We start from the raw sequence: 15118 nt of genomic DNA, 5'->3' as shown, positions 1-15118 counted from the left end.
TTTTGCATTCGCTGAGGCAAAACCTCTGACAAGGGAGGAGTTTGGAGAAGCCATGGAGAATGACTTCCGGACGGCTTCGAAGAGATTCTGGACCACCATCCGGTGTCTCGGGAAAGGAAAGCAGTGTGCACAGTGAAGTTCTATCAAATCTAATGTAATCTGACAGTGTGTACAGTGTGTAGGACCCTACAATGCGCTTACAGGTTCCATGGTGTAATGGTTAGCACTCTGGTTCAAGTCTTGGTGGAACCTACTTGCCCTGCAAGTAGGTTCCAGTGTTTGGACAGTTTCTTCCTTTAACAGTAAGTGTATGATGACTTATTTACTTACTCTACAAATCAGTGGTAACCGTGGATCCGGATTAGTTCCCCAAACGACGCGAATGTCTGTGGCAGCTGATGTCAAGGATCAGCTGGCAACATGTGCATGTGAGGAAAACTCTTGGTTTGTGTGCGGGGCTACACAAGTCTGTCCAGTTCCAGTTAAAAGCCAGGCTCCTCATGTAGTTTCCATACTCAGATCATGTTCAGGTGACTGGCTCAACCTTTGTCTTGTCTGACCATTAACTCTTTTTGTCCAGAAGATATTTGGCTTGTCCATGTGGGCAGTTTAAGACCTCAGTCGGTCTTGGAGGTGGCAATTTCGGGACCAGGGCTTCTTCATCTCTGCAAGGGCAAGTACAGTATACCAGAAGATTTTGCCTTGTGAGTTGTCCTCATTCATCAAGGGCCTGGCTAGCTCAGTTGGTACACCATCAGACTTCTAATCTGAGGGTCCAGGGTTCAAGTCCCTGTTCAGGTGGTGAAGGGTAGGCCCCTTCCCTTAAATGTTACCTTTTCAACCTCTTTTATCCTCCTACTGTGGTTCAAGTACAGTATGCCAGAAGATTTCGGCTCCCTCATCCTCAACATCAAGAAGGCCAAGGAAATGACCATGAACACAAGGAAGTAATTCAATAATTAAATTGAAGATATGGCATATCGGCTCCTCAATCAACCGGGGTTGGTGCGGACACAACAATGAATATGAAACACTAGACGATTACAGCTGTAAGTTATCCTTTTTTTGGGTAAGAACCATGAACTCAGACTCGGAGGTGCAGATTGCTCATTCCAGCTGCTTCAAATTTGTCTGCGAGCAAAACTTGATTCAGGTCAATTGAAAAGGCTGCCGAGCAAGCAAGGAGTTGAACCAAGAATCCTCGACCCCGTAGTCAGACACGTCATCCACTGCACCACTAGCCATTCAACAAAAGCATCTGTAGTTTAAGGTTAGGTTCTTGATTGTCACCTTTTTGCAAAGAGTAAAATTATGCAGTGCGCCACTCGCAGGGCAACAAAAGTACCTGGATTTTCAGGTTCGGTTCTGGATTGTCACTCATTTGCAAAGACAAAATTTAGGTCCAGAGAGAAGTCTTTTCAGACAATACAAAACAAAAGCAACACACACATGCACATTGGATATCGCAGGTCCTTTCTTCCTGCAGCTGTCAGGCTGTACAACCAGCACTGCTCCCAATAGACTTCTACACCACTATGTACATCTGTGCAACACTTTGTTTTTTTTACATTTAGTATAGTTACTCCAGACTCCATTCACTGTGCAATATCTGATCAACCTCCATGTGCAATATTAAGGGCTCTAAATGCAATATACTAAGTTCTATGTGAAGTATTTCCATAATGCCTCATATTAACTCACTTTAAACTCACTTTAATTCAAAATCTCAGTGTATAGACTGGTCATATATCTCATCTCATTTCATATTATCTACATACTGCATTTGTATATCACTCTGGGAAAAACTGTTGATTTTGTTCATACTTGGGTTGTTTATATTGTTTATTTTTTCTATATTGTGTATTTTGTACTGCTTAACTAATTCTGTACTCTTGCTGCTGTGCAATGACAATTTTCCCACTGAGGGACGAATAAAGGCATATCTTATCTTATCTTATCTTATCTAATCCATTTGGGTTTCCCCGCGGAGGTTCAAATCTTGCTGACAACGTACAGTTTTGGGGGCACTTGTGGTGTCAAGACACCTGAACAAAAAGGAGAGCCAGAAGGACCACCATGGATCATCCTAAATCCCACTAAGGAGTGGAAGGACCAGGCTTGGACTTTTGAATTTTCATCTGAACATGCTAAAAGAATTTTACTCCCGAGCGCCGACTTCAGTGACACGGTTTCAACTGAAGACTGGAGAAACATGCATGGATCCACACTCAGCGAGTATTGGAGGAACAAAAAGATTCCCAGAGGATTACGCATCCAAAAGGCCCGAACGATTGGGAAATTCAATACAGATTTTGTGAAACACTGGGAGAGATTCTGAACAAGTGCTCACTAGACCTCATGCTGTTAATCATTACACAAGTGACAGCAGAGGCCGAAGAAATAAAAAGTCAAATCCACGCACACGAAGAGACTATGAAACAAAAGTTTAGTGACGCATTCGGAGAGATTGAAAAATCAACAAAAGAAATAGTCGCCAAATACAAAGAGAAACTGCAAACTATAAAGATAAAGAAATACGGACGGGACACCGAAGATTACCAGAACAACTAAATCTACTACTGGAAACAAAGAAACAACAAGGCACCAAACCAAAGGCGAGAGCACAATTGCACGCGCACACCACAGCAGCAGCGGCCAAAAGAACCAGGCGAAACTGGAGACAAAGAGCAATTGAAGATTCACCCAGGGACAGTGAATTCACGCCCCCAGCACACCCCAGTCTTTGGGAGCTTCTTTTTTAGACAACCCCGACTACGCCAACGAAGAAGAGATGCAGGAGAGGCAGACGAAAGACAAAAAAAAAAAACGCCCGCAGACACGGGCGTTCATGAAGACACGGTAATCAATATATCTTCAAAACATCTCTCTGATGAACAGTTGTCACTCCTATCAAAAGGACTTTCTTTTGTACCCAATGCTGGCACCAACGTATTTGGCATAAAAGTTGATCTGTTTAAATGTTTTAGGCAAATCTAACTGAAATATTTCTTCAGAGCACATCGAGACTCTAACCCAACTTTAAACACAACATCATATACGCAATTTAGACCTAAGAGTAATTTTTGCCCCAGTGTGACAAATCCATCAATCAATACTTTTTGTAGACTGGTAGAACAGGAGATTTTTGATAAACATGAACAGAACCACCGTTTTTCTGAAAATTTATCAAAAAGTGAAAAGATAGCATTAAAGCAGTTGACAGAAGACCAGAATCTGGTGATAAAACCTGCTGATAAAGGAGGCGCTATATGCATCAGGATGCAGAAAAATACAAAAAACAGATTTTACAGCAACTATAAGATAAAACTTATTATAAAAGATTGCCCTCAGATCCAACTATGTCCTTTCAAAAAGAGATTTATGCATGTCTAAAAAATGCTCAAGAGCGGGGGTGGATCTCACAATCAGAATTTGACTTTCTTTTCTGTCAACACCCCATAAGACCAATTTTCTATACGCTTCCTAAATTGCATAAATCGCTAAGTGACCCTCCTGGCCGCCCTATAGTGCCACAATTAGACTCATTACTAACCCCTTTATCAGAATTTGCTGACTACTTTATAAAACTGGTGGTAAAACATTGCCAGCATATTTAAGAGATTCCACAGACTTCTTGAATAAGATATCTGATGTAACTGATCTACCTGAGAACGCTTTCCTATTGATGTTAGATGTCTCGAGTCTCAATACAAATATACCACATGAGGAAGGTTTGCATGCGTTAAGTTCCAACCTTGAGAACCATGATAATGCAGCCAATCCTCCTAATAAGTTCATCATTGACTTATCTGGGTTTGTCATGAAATACGACTATTTTTGTTTTGATAATGTCTTTTTTCAACAAGTGCCTGGGACAAGTATGGACACTATTTGTGTGCCTAAATATGCCAATCTATATATGGGCTTTTTTGAAAGTAACTTTATTTTTAACCCTAATACTAATCGATGCCTCCCCAGACTGTTGAAATATTATAAATACATTGATGACATCTTCCGCATTTTCCAAGGTGATGTGGAGGAACTAAATGATTTTTTGGCCCTAATCAACGGCTTAAGTAATTTAAAATTCACGTGTGACTTTAGTAAAGAAAAAATGCACTTCCTCGACATGTGGATTATGATTGATGAAAGAAAACTGTATCAAAAAGAGACGGACAGAAATACTTTGTTGTTGGCCAAGAAGTGCGTATCCCACGCGACTGAAGAAATGTCTGCCAAAAAGCCAGTTCTACAGACTGAGGAGAGTTTGTCAAACTATAGAAGATTTTGTGGAAAAATCTTCTCAAATGAAATCGGAATTTCTTGCACGAGGCTATCCCCAGGACAAAATATTTCAGGAGCTGAAAAATACTATATGGATCAGAATACAAAGATGAACAACATAATCGTGACGGGGCTGAAGATTAAACCCAGGTCTTATGCCAGGGCAGTTAGGAACAGTGAGGAAGCAGACGAAATGGACGTCGCCTCAACGGAGCAACACATAACATTAAGATTGTGTGTCCAAACTGGGGACACATGCTCGTGTACACACCTTCAGAGATCAAGCACATATCCTTGTTCCCATTTGTCACCTTGATTTTTTGGTAAAAGAAGGAGTTGAAAGGCCATGCTTCCATCCAGTTTTGAACTGGGGACCTTTTGCATGTAAGGCAAACGTGATAACCACTACACTATGTGTCAAGTTCAAACTCCTGTGACACTTGTAAAAACACTTAAATACAGAAATACAGAAGAGACAGACAACAATATTCAAAGTTGCTCGCAGCGAGGAGAGTGAAACCACATACCCAGTGACATGCCGCTCCACTCTGAATATGCAGTTCACACTCCTCTCCTTTTATTCTCTTTCGGGGGTCCCTACTACATGGTCGTGCAACTCTAAGGGGGGGTGGAGAAGGCAGTTGCACGAGCTGTATTTGTTTGTCTATGTGTGTGTGTGTATGTGAGAGCAACTACTTTTAATGTTTTATGAGTTCTTTATCTTGACACATTCTTGCAGGATTAACATGAGCATCCGCAGGGTTGCTGTTGGTGCATCCAGACACCTCCAGAACCTGGGGGTCGCTGAGGGTCTCTGATTAGGGTCACAGGAACATTCCTTCTTCAGCACATTCAAACACTTTCTATTGCCTAAGCAAATGGATATAAGGGTGATAACTTAACAAAATAATACTTGTATCTACATTTTATTCTAACATTTCCCTCCTGTTTATCACGCTTTTATCTGTTTGCAGTCGCTCTTCGGGTCTCCTCTCGGTTGTTTCCTCGCAGGTCATCTTTGCCAGAAAATGTGCTTACATTTTAATGGAAGTGTTCTCATCATCTGAGTCAAAGTACAAGTCAGAAACACGTCAGGAGCATATCTATAATGGCTGTCCTAGTCATCATCACTGTCATCGCTGCCACCTGCCACCAGTAGGGGGTACATTTCATTTACCTTGTTGTCATTAGTGCCATGGTTAAATCCACAGTCCATGTGATTGTAACCTTCAGGATAGAGATACAACAATGTCCACATAAGGCGCACAAAAGAAGGGCAACAGCGAGTGCAATAAGCACGGACATCACATAAGGAGACCATTGTCCCCAAAATGCTCTCCACCAGTCACCAAACACCTCAGTGTTCCTTCATCTTGGTGTTTAGCGCCTTTAAACCAGAGATCGCACGCATCAGCATTCCTGTGGAATCTGTATTGTTGGGGATGGACATGCAACATTGGTCGCCAAACATGGCGCACACTCCTTGCTGATGTGCCAGCAGTCCATCCAAGGCAATGCGATTCTGGAAGGCCATGAGTGACATGGCATGGAGTTTTTCTCCAATTGCTGTGAGTCCGGCCTCGGTGTAGTTCCCAAGCTTCTGTATGTCATAGTGGAGGTAGTTAATCCTATCCACATTTTTGTTAACTTATCCATGGGATAATACTTTCCTCCAAACCTGGTCGTACCCCTCGTGGCACGCTGATGGCATCGATGTAAGTGGGATTGTCTTTCGTCATCTAGTCGGTGTCTGGAACCTCCCTTTTTGTTTGGAAGTAGTTTGGGAGGTGATGTTCATCTGCTTCAAAGATAGCATTTAGTAACATGTCAACACTCATAGGGTAAATATACTGGAATCAGTTATGTGACTACTGCACATGTTCCGCTCATGTTATATACAATGTCATAGTTGTATTTGTCTCTACATCAACACCACATGTCTACTCTCGAGTACTGCTTGTGTGTGTTCGTGTGTGTGTGTGTGTGCGTGCGTTACTGTCTACTTCAGTATCATCCTTGGCATCAGATGAGTCAGAGTAGGCATGATCCCATCACACCCCACCTCCTTGCTTCCTTCCACCTTGCTTGTTAAGAAAGTCCTCCATCAAGTCTTTGGTCCAAAGTCTCCTTTGCTGCACATGCCAGGGTCATATTGCTGTTCCAGTCTCTCCTCTGGATGTCCTCCTTGCTGGTGGCCATTTGTTGCCACTTCTAAATTCTGGTGCTTGGCTTGTCCTTGCATCACAGGTGTGATCCTGTCCAGTTCTGAGTCGGCCACATTCCACTTTAGTGGCTGGTGATGTGATTGTCGTTGTCACCATAAACACCATGTCAGCAAACGTCTTCTGAACTTTCAGTAGTCTTGGAAAGTGAGTCACAATGCAAGTCTGGAGGTGATTGTTTGCTGTCAGAGCACAGTTCATGTGATGGATCTTCTTCAGGTCTTGGTGAAGATAAAACTGGACACAATGGCATGGCTGATGAGATGAGAGGACTCATGCATGCTGTTGTTGAATCAGGATGTTGTTGTCAGGTTGTTGGCAGAGCAAGGGTGGAGGTGTGCGATCAAGATCATGGTCCACTCCGAGACACTGAAGCACTGCATGGGAAAGACGAAGACACTGCAACTTGTTAGGAATACCAATCCTGTTACAATAGTGATCTTAGAGCTAGGATGCATTGTTCGGTTTTCTGGACCAGGTATGTGCTATAATCTTCACTGCTCAGCACGATGCCTCAGAGTCCAGGACTCTGAAGTCCCCTGCATCACAGACTGGTCTTTACCTTCTTCGTCAGACTCCCGAACAATGACTACTTTACAATGGGTTTGATGCATCCAAGTGTTTCTTTCTACAATTCTTAATGCTGTTGGTGTCGTTAACAATACTTGATAAGGCCCTTCCCACTTGGGAGGGTACCAGTGTTTTCTTGTTCCACTTTTACTCAACACTCCTGGTGTCAGTCTCATGTCTTCTATCAAAGTGGAATCGTCATCAGTTTCCTACACATTTCTGAACTGTGTCAACCTATAAGGTGTAACAAACAACGTTTCATATCGACTCAAACCTTTGTGCTGTTATGTTTATGTGTAATTTAACAAGGTCTAAACATTGTGTCCTTGGACGCTTTGTTTCTTCCATGCATTTTATGTTCTACCAGTCCTCCACTTTGGGGATGGTACGTGCTATGGTTCTTTAAGTCCATGTGGAACGTTGTTCCTGTTTTCTTTCCTTTTTTTCTTTTCTTTTACAATTTGATTTACAAAGAGATTGCTGTAGTCTAATTCTGTTTCATTGAAAATATATTCCATGCAGATTAGATGAATACCATGTTAAACTGTGATCAGTACCTGTCAACCTCTAGTAAAGTTAGTATAAGGTCAGGACACAGCATCCTGTGCTGCGTCTCGTGTTATCTTTTCAGAGATCATTGTGGGAGAACCAAAAAGCCAGGATGGTCTCAGGCATTTATGGTCATTCACTCATTGGAAAACTAAACTCAAGAGGTAATAAAGATAATGGGGTGAAGGAGCAAGTATCTGGTCGAGGAACAGGATCCTGGTCCATCTCATACACATAATCCCTATTCCATCCTATCTGAAGCCAATCTACAACAGATCTGGGATGCAAGAATCAGGGCTGACTTTCCTTCACTTTTATTTAGCTCAATAAGGTCCATGTGTATTACTTGAAATTAATATTGTGGTTTTGGAAATTGGCCACACCTCGGTCACAAGTTGTCCTGGACGTTGTGTTTTGCACACGCTAAAAACGCTCAACAAAAAATTTTTTGAATACGATTTTTTAAATACGAATTAAAGTGGGTGTTAATAGTGTGACACATCCCTCCTGTTGAGACATGTGTTACACCATGGCTCAAAATATCAGCCCACTTTTAAACTTTTTTGGCAAGATTGGTTTCTTATCTGTCGACATATAAACATTTTTGTCCAGGGTTGCTTTATTTCTAAGCCAGTGGTCAATTTCCTGTTTTGGACTTTGTTGTTGCATTTCTGACTAAACTCAAAGTCTACTTGTAATTTTTCAGTCTTAAGATGGTTCAGTTCCTTTAGTGCCGCTTGTTTTACCATTTTGTCAGCGAACGCATTTCCTTAGGGTATTAGTATTATTTGTATGTCCCATGTATTTACATGCAATGCAATTTGTTTTGGTAATTGCACTGCTTCTAGTAATGCTGTTAATAATCATGCATGAGTTACTGGTTTTCCCGTTTATGTTATCATACCTCTGTTTTGCCAGTATTGTGCAAAGGTATGTACTGTTGAATATACATATTGGCTATCAGTATAAATCGTCACCTTTTGACCTTTCATTAGTTTACATGTAAGTGCTACTAATTCTGCTGCTTGTGCAGAATAAGAGGATGGTAACGCCTCTGCTTTCAACACCATATCTTGTGTAACAACTGCATAGTCTGTTATTGTTTGTCCAAAATTATTTTTCTTTGAGGAACCATCTACAAAAATCTCCTCTTTTTGTTAGTGCCTGATCTAATAAGTCTGGTCTACACTTTGTAGTTTGTGTTGTTAGTTCATCACAATCATTGTGTTTCGCTTTCCTAAGGGAGTGGTAGAAGGGTAGCTGGGTTGAGCGTAGTGCATCGCTCAAGTGTTAAGTGTGGTTGGGACAAAAGTGTCGCCATACAAGACAGATGTCTAGCAGGAGACAAAAATGTCATGTTAGTCTGTAATAGCAGGGTGGAAACCGCATGAGGTACTTTCAGTACTAGTGAATGGAACAATACAATGGTTGCACTTGTTTCCACGGCCATAGATGTTACTATCTATGGGCTATTACAGCCCGCACACAATGTAAGATGGCGCATGCTACTGCATTTAGCTTACAAGAGTAGTGCACTATTGGTCGTTTCTTTGCACCATACTCTTGTAGTAAGACTGAGTACATGACCTCAGTCTCACTTCACACCTTTACAATCTACTGTTTGTTTGAATGTTTTGCTGTAATCATGCAGTGCTAGAATCGTACCTCTTACCAGTACTCTTTTAATTTCACAGAATGCTTTTTCTGCCTCCTCATTCCACTGTAAGAGTGACGTCATTTGTATACATTAAGTTTGTTAATGCTGACACTATTTGTGCATAGTTCGGAATCCAACATCTACATCTAATTAGTGAGTCCTAAAAGGACATCATTTGTTTTACCCACTTTTATGGCCTTCTTTTGCTAATTGATGCAATAAGGTAAGGTCTTCTTCACATGACTTCCTATCTTGTGACGCTAGTAGGATGTCATATACATATTACATATAGTAATATCTGGCTTTCATTTGGGGGTTAAACATAGACATACTGGCTATCATTGCTTGTGAATAAATCATCGGGCTTTCACAATATCCTTGCGGTAGGTGTGTGTATGTATATCTTTTTCCTGCAAACGTAAATGCGAACCTAAACCTTCTTTCTCTATTGGAATGTAGAATAATGCATTACTGATGTCTACTATGGTGAACTATGTGACATCTGTTGGTAAAGAATTTAACAATGTGTGTGGGTCAGGCACACAAGGTGCTCTTGCCACCACAGCTAGATTTACAACTTGTCCTGTATCATTCTCCATCCCACAGAGAGTGGCACTTTTTCCCACTGGAAAAATAAGGATGTTACATAGTGAGTCATCGCATTCTATTAAGACTTTAGCTTTTAACAATTCTTCTATCACTGGTTTTATTCCTTCATATGCATCTGGTTTTATTGGGTACTGCCTAACACATGGTCTGTAATCATTTTTAGCTTTAATTTGTACAGGTTGGGCACTTTTAATTAGTCCTACGTCTGATGGACCTAGAGACCACAACGTTATTGGTAGGGAGTTGACCACTATTGTCAAATTTTCCTCCTGCTGTCCTGAGCCATGTATTGCCTGCAGATCTGAAATGTAGAAACTCATATCTGCAAGTTGTTCTACATGCTCCTGAGTCACAAAGGAATCTGATTGGATTACCATTCACTTCCAATGTGACTTCCGGTCGGGGATGTTCAAAGGCAAATATCTCTTGTAAATTGTAATTCTACTACTTATTCATCATTTGGTTCTAGTTGTAATTGGTAAGACAAGCCTAGTCATGCTGAATATGGCTTTTGGTTCCTTTTGAACTGGCCTTTGACACAATCACGGGAGAAGTGACCTTCTTCACCGCAATTCCAACATCCAGTAATGTTGGGATAGCTTCGTACATTCTGTCTACCTGTTCCTCTACCTCTTCCTTTACCTTTTCCTCTGAATCTTCCTTGACTTTGAAAGAGGATTTCTCCGTTATCTGTAACAAAGGTGTCTATTTTTTGCATCTTATTTTTGTTACTTAACACCTTTTCTGCATGCTGCGCGTATGTGATATAGTATGCCATAGTTGCTGTGGGCATTCCGATGAAATGTTTATCAACCCACCCTTTTATGCCAGGATTTGAATTGGCATGTATCACGACTACATTAGGGTTTGGTACCTCTATCATATGAAACGCATCGGTTTCCGGTGTAACCCTAGGTGGTGATTTAGGAGAAAATACTTCTCCCATCTGTTTTGACCACTCAACAGAAAAAAGTTTAGCTCTTGTTTGTGGTGGGTATGGCACTGATGGTCTGACATCGTGGTTGTCATAATGTGGGGGTTCAGGGAACTGTGGATACAATTGTGATTGTCCACCTACTTCACCATCATTTTGACTACTATTGCTCACTCCTTTAGTTGGCATAACCCTACTTTCGTTATCTTCCTTTTGTGTAAAAAATGTGTCTGAGTCTTTCTCCTCACTTACTTTTCCTTCATCTTTTTGATACTCCTGAAGTAAAACTTCCCTTACTGTGTTTTGTAACTCTTCCTTTCTACAACGTTCACTTTCTGCTCTTTCTCTCGCCTTCCTTTCTTTCTTCATTTTAGCCTGGCCTTTCTGTCTTTTTTCTGCCAACTCCTTCCAATATGATAGGTCATCATACCCTTCCTTTTGCATTTTATTGGTTTGATTCTTGTTCTTTTTCGCAATATCCTGTTGCAATTTAATTAATTTAGGGATCGATAATTGTCCGTCAAAACCATACTTGTTAATACATATTTCTAGATGTTTTATTTTGGTTGGTTGGCGGTGAAACACGTAACACCAATCCTTGCAATTTAGTACTTCCTTTTTTACTTGTGGTTTTCCACATTTATTTCCCATCTTGGGAATAATTTGGTCCCTGTTGTGATGAGCTTCCTACGGAAAACTAACAACAGGGTTGTTTGTCAGTGAGAGAGTAATGAACTTTTCTTTGAGGTAATTCTCAAGCTTCTACCCCGGTGAGGGCGGAGAATTCTTGCCTCTGCTTCCTCAAAGACTGACTCTTTTTCTCACCCTTTAATATGAAGACCTGTCTAGTGACAAAATCTCCCATTCACACACTCATTCGTACTTTGAAAACGTTTTCACATTCGAACCCCGAAAAGGCCTTTCACTGCAGAGGCACTCCTTGTCTAGCCTAACATGACCGCCAACTCCGTCTTTGTACAAAAAACTACCAACTCTGTCTTATTGTGAAAGACTGGCAACGCCGTCTAATTACAAAGGATTGCCAACTCCGTCTTTTACAAAGGATTTCTCTGTCTTTTCAAGAAGACTACTTGAGTGCCGAGTGCGTCTTATTGTACAAGACTACCGAGCCGTCCTATTGCACAGGACTGGCAAGTCCGCCCTATTGCAAAAGACTGCCAAGTCCACCTTATCACAAAAGACCGCCAGCTCGTCTTCCTACAGAAGACTGTCAAGTCCGTCTCTTTGCTTGCCAGCGACTAGTATACACAAGGCTTTTAGCACCGGGTGACAAACCTTATTGACTCGCGGGCCGCACTCAGCTCTAGGGGTCAAAAACCCTTAGCAGGCTGCATGTGGACCCCAGGTCTCAGTCTGCCCACCCCTGCTTTAACACAAAGGGATGACACCCGTTCACTCACACACACACTCTGATCATAAGTGTCTTACTGTTTGTTGTCTTCTCTTCCGTCGGTATCCCGTCAACCTTCAGCTTCCAGTTGTTGAGCTGAGAAGACAGCCCATCAAAGGGTTTTGTCTGCCGTGGCCACGGTCTTTCTGTCTTGTCCGCTCCACAACTGGACTCCTCAAGTATCTTGGGATCCGGCTCCAAGGACCAAGTAAATGTCAGGTTCAAACTCCTGTGACACTTGTAAAAACAATTAAATACAGAAATACAGAAGAGACAGACAACAATATTCAAAGTTGCTCGCAGCGACGAGAGTGAAACCACATACCCAGTGACATGCCGCTCCACTCTGAATATGCAGTTCACACTCCTCTCCTTTTATTCTCTTTCGGGGGTCCCTACTACATGGTCGTGCAACTCTAAGGGGGGGTGGAGAAGGCAGTTGCACGAGCTGTATTTGTTTGTCTATGTGTGTGTGTGTGTATGTGAGAGCAACTACTTTTAATGTTTTATGAGTTCTTTATCTTGACACATTCTTGCAGGATTAACATGAGCATCCGCAGGGTTGCTGTTGGTGCATTCAGACACCTCCAGAACCTGGGGGTGGCTGAGGGTCTCTGATTAGGGTCACGGGAACATTCCTTCTTCAGCACATTCAAACACTTTCTATTGTCTAAGCAAATGGATATAAGGGTGATAACTTAACAAAATAATACTTGTATCTACATTTTATTCTAACACTATGGAAACCTGAAAGAAGGGACTTTTAAGGAGAAAAAATTGGGAAAATTGTAGTTCTTATAACATGTTCCAGAAATAATGGGCTTTTCATCAACAAAACAAGAAATCACAATTGCGGCTTGAAAGGTTTAAAAGCTAGCTGGGCTCACCTTGATGCCTCGGTGGACTCGACGTGTGCCATTGATCTCAATGGTTTGGCTTGTAACCTCCTCTAATGTTGTCTGGATGGGTGGCCTTTTGAAGAATGACGTTAAGGTCCTTTCAGCCAGCCAATAAGCCTTTCCAAACTATTTGCAAAGTCGCAACGTAAACAGGGATTGTGCTTAAAACCGGGCTTGAAACAGGGACCTTTAGAACTTCAGTCTAATGCTCTGTCAGGTTCATTCATTCATTTGGGGTCGCGGGGGGTCGCTGGAGCCTATCCCAGCTGTCTTCGGGCGAGAGGCGTGGTACACCCTGGACTGGTGGCCAGCCAATCACAGGGCACATATAGACAAACAACCATTCACACTCACATTCATACCTATGGACAATTTGGAGTCGCCAATTAACCTAGCATGTCTTTGGAATGTGGGAGGAAACCGGAGAAAACCCACGCATGCACGGGGAGAACATGCAAACTCCACACAGAGATGGCCGAGGGCGGGAACCGAACCCTGGTCTCCTAGCTGTGAGGTCTGCGCACTTACCACTAGACCGCCGTGCCGCCCCCTGTCAGGTTCAAACTCTTGTAAAAACACTTAAATACAGAAGAGACAGACAACAAAATTCAAAGTTTCTCGCAGCGGGGAGAGTGAAACAACATACCCAGTGACATGCCGCTCCACTCTGAATATGCCATTCATGCTCCTCTCTTTTTATTTTCTTTCGGAGGTCCCTACTACATGGTCGTACAACTCTAAGGGGAGAGCAGTTGCACAAGTTGTACTTATTGTCTATGTGTGTATTGTCTATGTGAGAATAATTACTTTTTGCGCATGTGTTCTTATCATTTTGCATGATGAACAGAAACATCTTCAAGGTTGCTGCTGGCATTCCCAGGCACCTGCAAGATTAGTGGTGCTGGGAGTAGCTGGTCAGCGTCATGGGATATTCCTGCCTTTGAAACACTCAAGAGTATTGTCTCTTGTCTAAGCGGATTTAAGGGTGATAACTTAACACTATAATAATTGTATTTAAATGTTATTCTAACAACAAAACGGAAGTGGCACCTCCACACCACAAACACCAACGTAAAAACATGAAAGAGTATGACATTGTGATGGTTTGTCATTCAGTGCCACTTTGGCTCATCTTTTGGCTCATCCACTTGACAGTGTAATTTTTTCTCCGACAGTGTGTCACCACATGGCATTGGTGGTTCAGTGATAGGATTCTCGCTTGCCAAGCGGGAGGCCCGGGACCGATTCCCGGCCAAGGCAGTGCATCTCAGCTTATACCTTTCTTTAGAGCTCATGTTGAAAAAGTACAAAGGCTCTTTTCCTGCAGAAGGGCAGAACTCAGAATGACACCTGAAAAGTAACAGACCGGACCACCTGGGAGTTAAGGTGGACAGCACTTGAGTATTTGCAAATTTCTGTCAGAAGTTGAAACTTACTGAAAACTTGTTGCAGTAACGCTGATGTCGTCTTTGTCGCGCAATTGGTCTGCGCATTTGGCTGTTAACTGAGAGGTTGGTGGTTCGAGCCCACCCAGGGACGTTCAATTGACACGTGGGCTCCCTCCTTTGAATTAACATTTTTCCCCATTGGCGGTTTTTTATGTCGGTGCCAGATGCACAGGATTTCCTTTTTTATTAAAGGCACCATTGTCAAGTTTGCATGCTTTGTAGGCACTATGCTTTAGTTGGTCAAATTACATGCCCAGCAAAGAGGGGCTAGTTTGTTCCAATTCCAGCAGTCCTCTACTGGTATTTCCATACTCTGCTGTCGGGCAAGAACAGAAACCATAAAAAGCTTACAGCACCTGGTATTCCCAGGCGGTCTCCCATCCAAGTACTAACCAGGCCCGCCCCTGCTTAGCTTCTGAGATCGGACGAGATCGGGCGTTTTCAGGGTAGTACGGCCGTAAGCTGCAATGTCAACTGAAAAGATCCTATTTGAAGGCGACGCAGGCCAAACTAGACTCCAGCAAAAAGTGTCAAA

The 15118-nt window shown here is 42.3% G+C and overlaps 2 non-coding genes across 2 annotated transcripts; one reads left to right on the top strand and one right to left on the bottom strand.

The window, feature by feature from the left end:
* The first annotated feature begins 728 nt into the window (after window positions 1–728).
* trnar-ucu (transfer RNA arginine (anticodon UCU)) lies at window positions 729–801 on the top strand. Its single transcript has one exon. It is a non-coding gene; the product is annotated as a tRNA-Arg (tRNA).
* Window positions 802–14927: 14126 nt separating this feature from the next.
* LOC144901316 (5S ribosomal RNA) lies at window positions 14928–15046 on the bottom strand. Its single transcript, XR_013629515.1, has one exon. It is a non-coding gene; the product is annotated as a 5S ribosomal RNA (ribosomal RNA).
* Between the last annotated feature and the right edge of the window lie 72 nt (window positions 15047–15118).

The sequence above is a fragment of the Doryrhamphus excisus genome, linkage group LG11 (assembly GCF_037039965.1).
Source record: "Doryrhamphus excisus strain RoL-2023G ecotype Guam linkage group LG11, RoL_Dexc_Guam_v1.1, whole genome shotgun sequence".
Classification (NCBI taxonomy): Eukaryota; Metazoa; Chordata; class Actinopteri; order Syngnathiformes; family Syngnathidae; genus Doryrhamphus; species Doryrhamphus excisus.
Note: the sequence above shows the minus strand (reverse complement) of the source record. Positions and strands in the feature narration are given on the sequence as shown.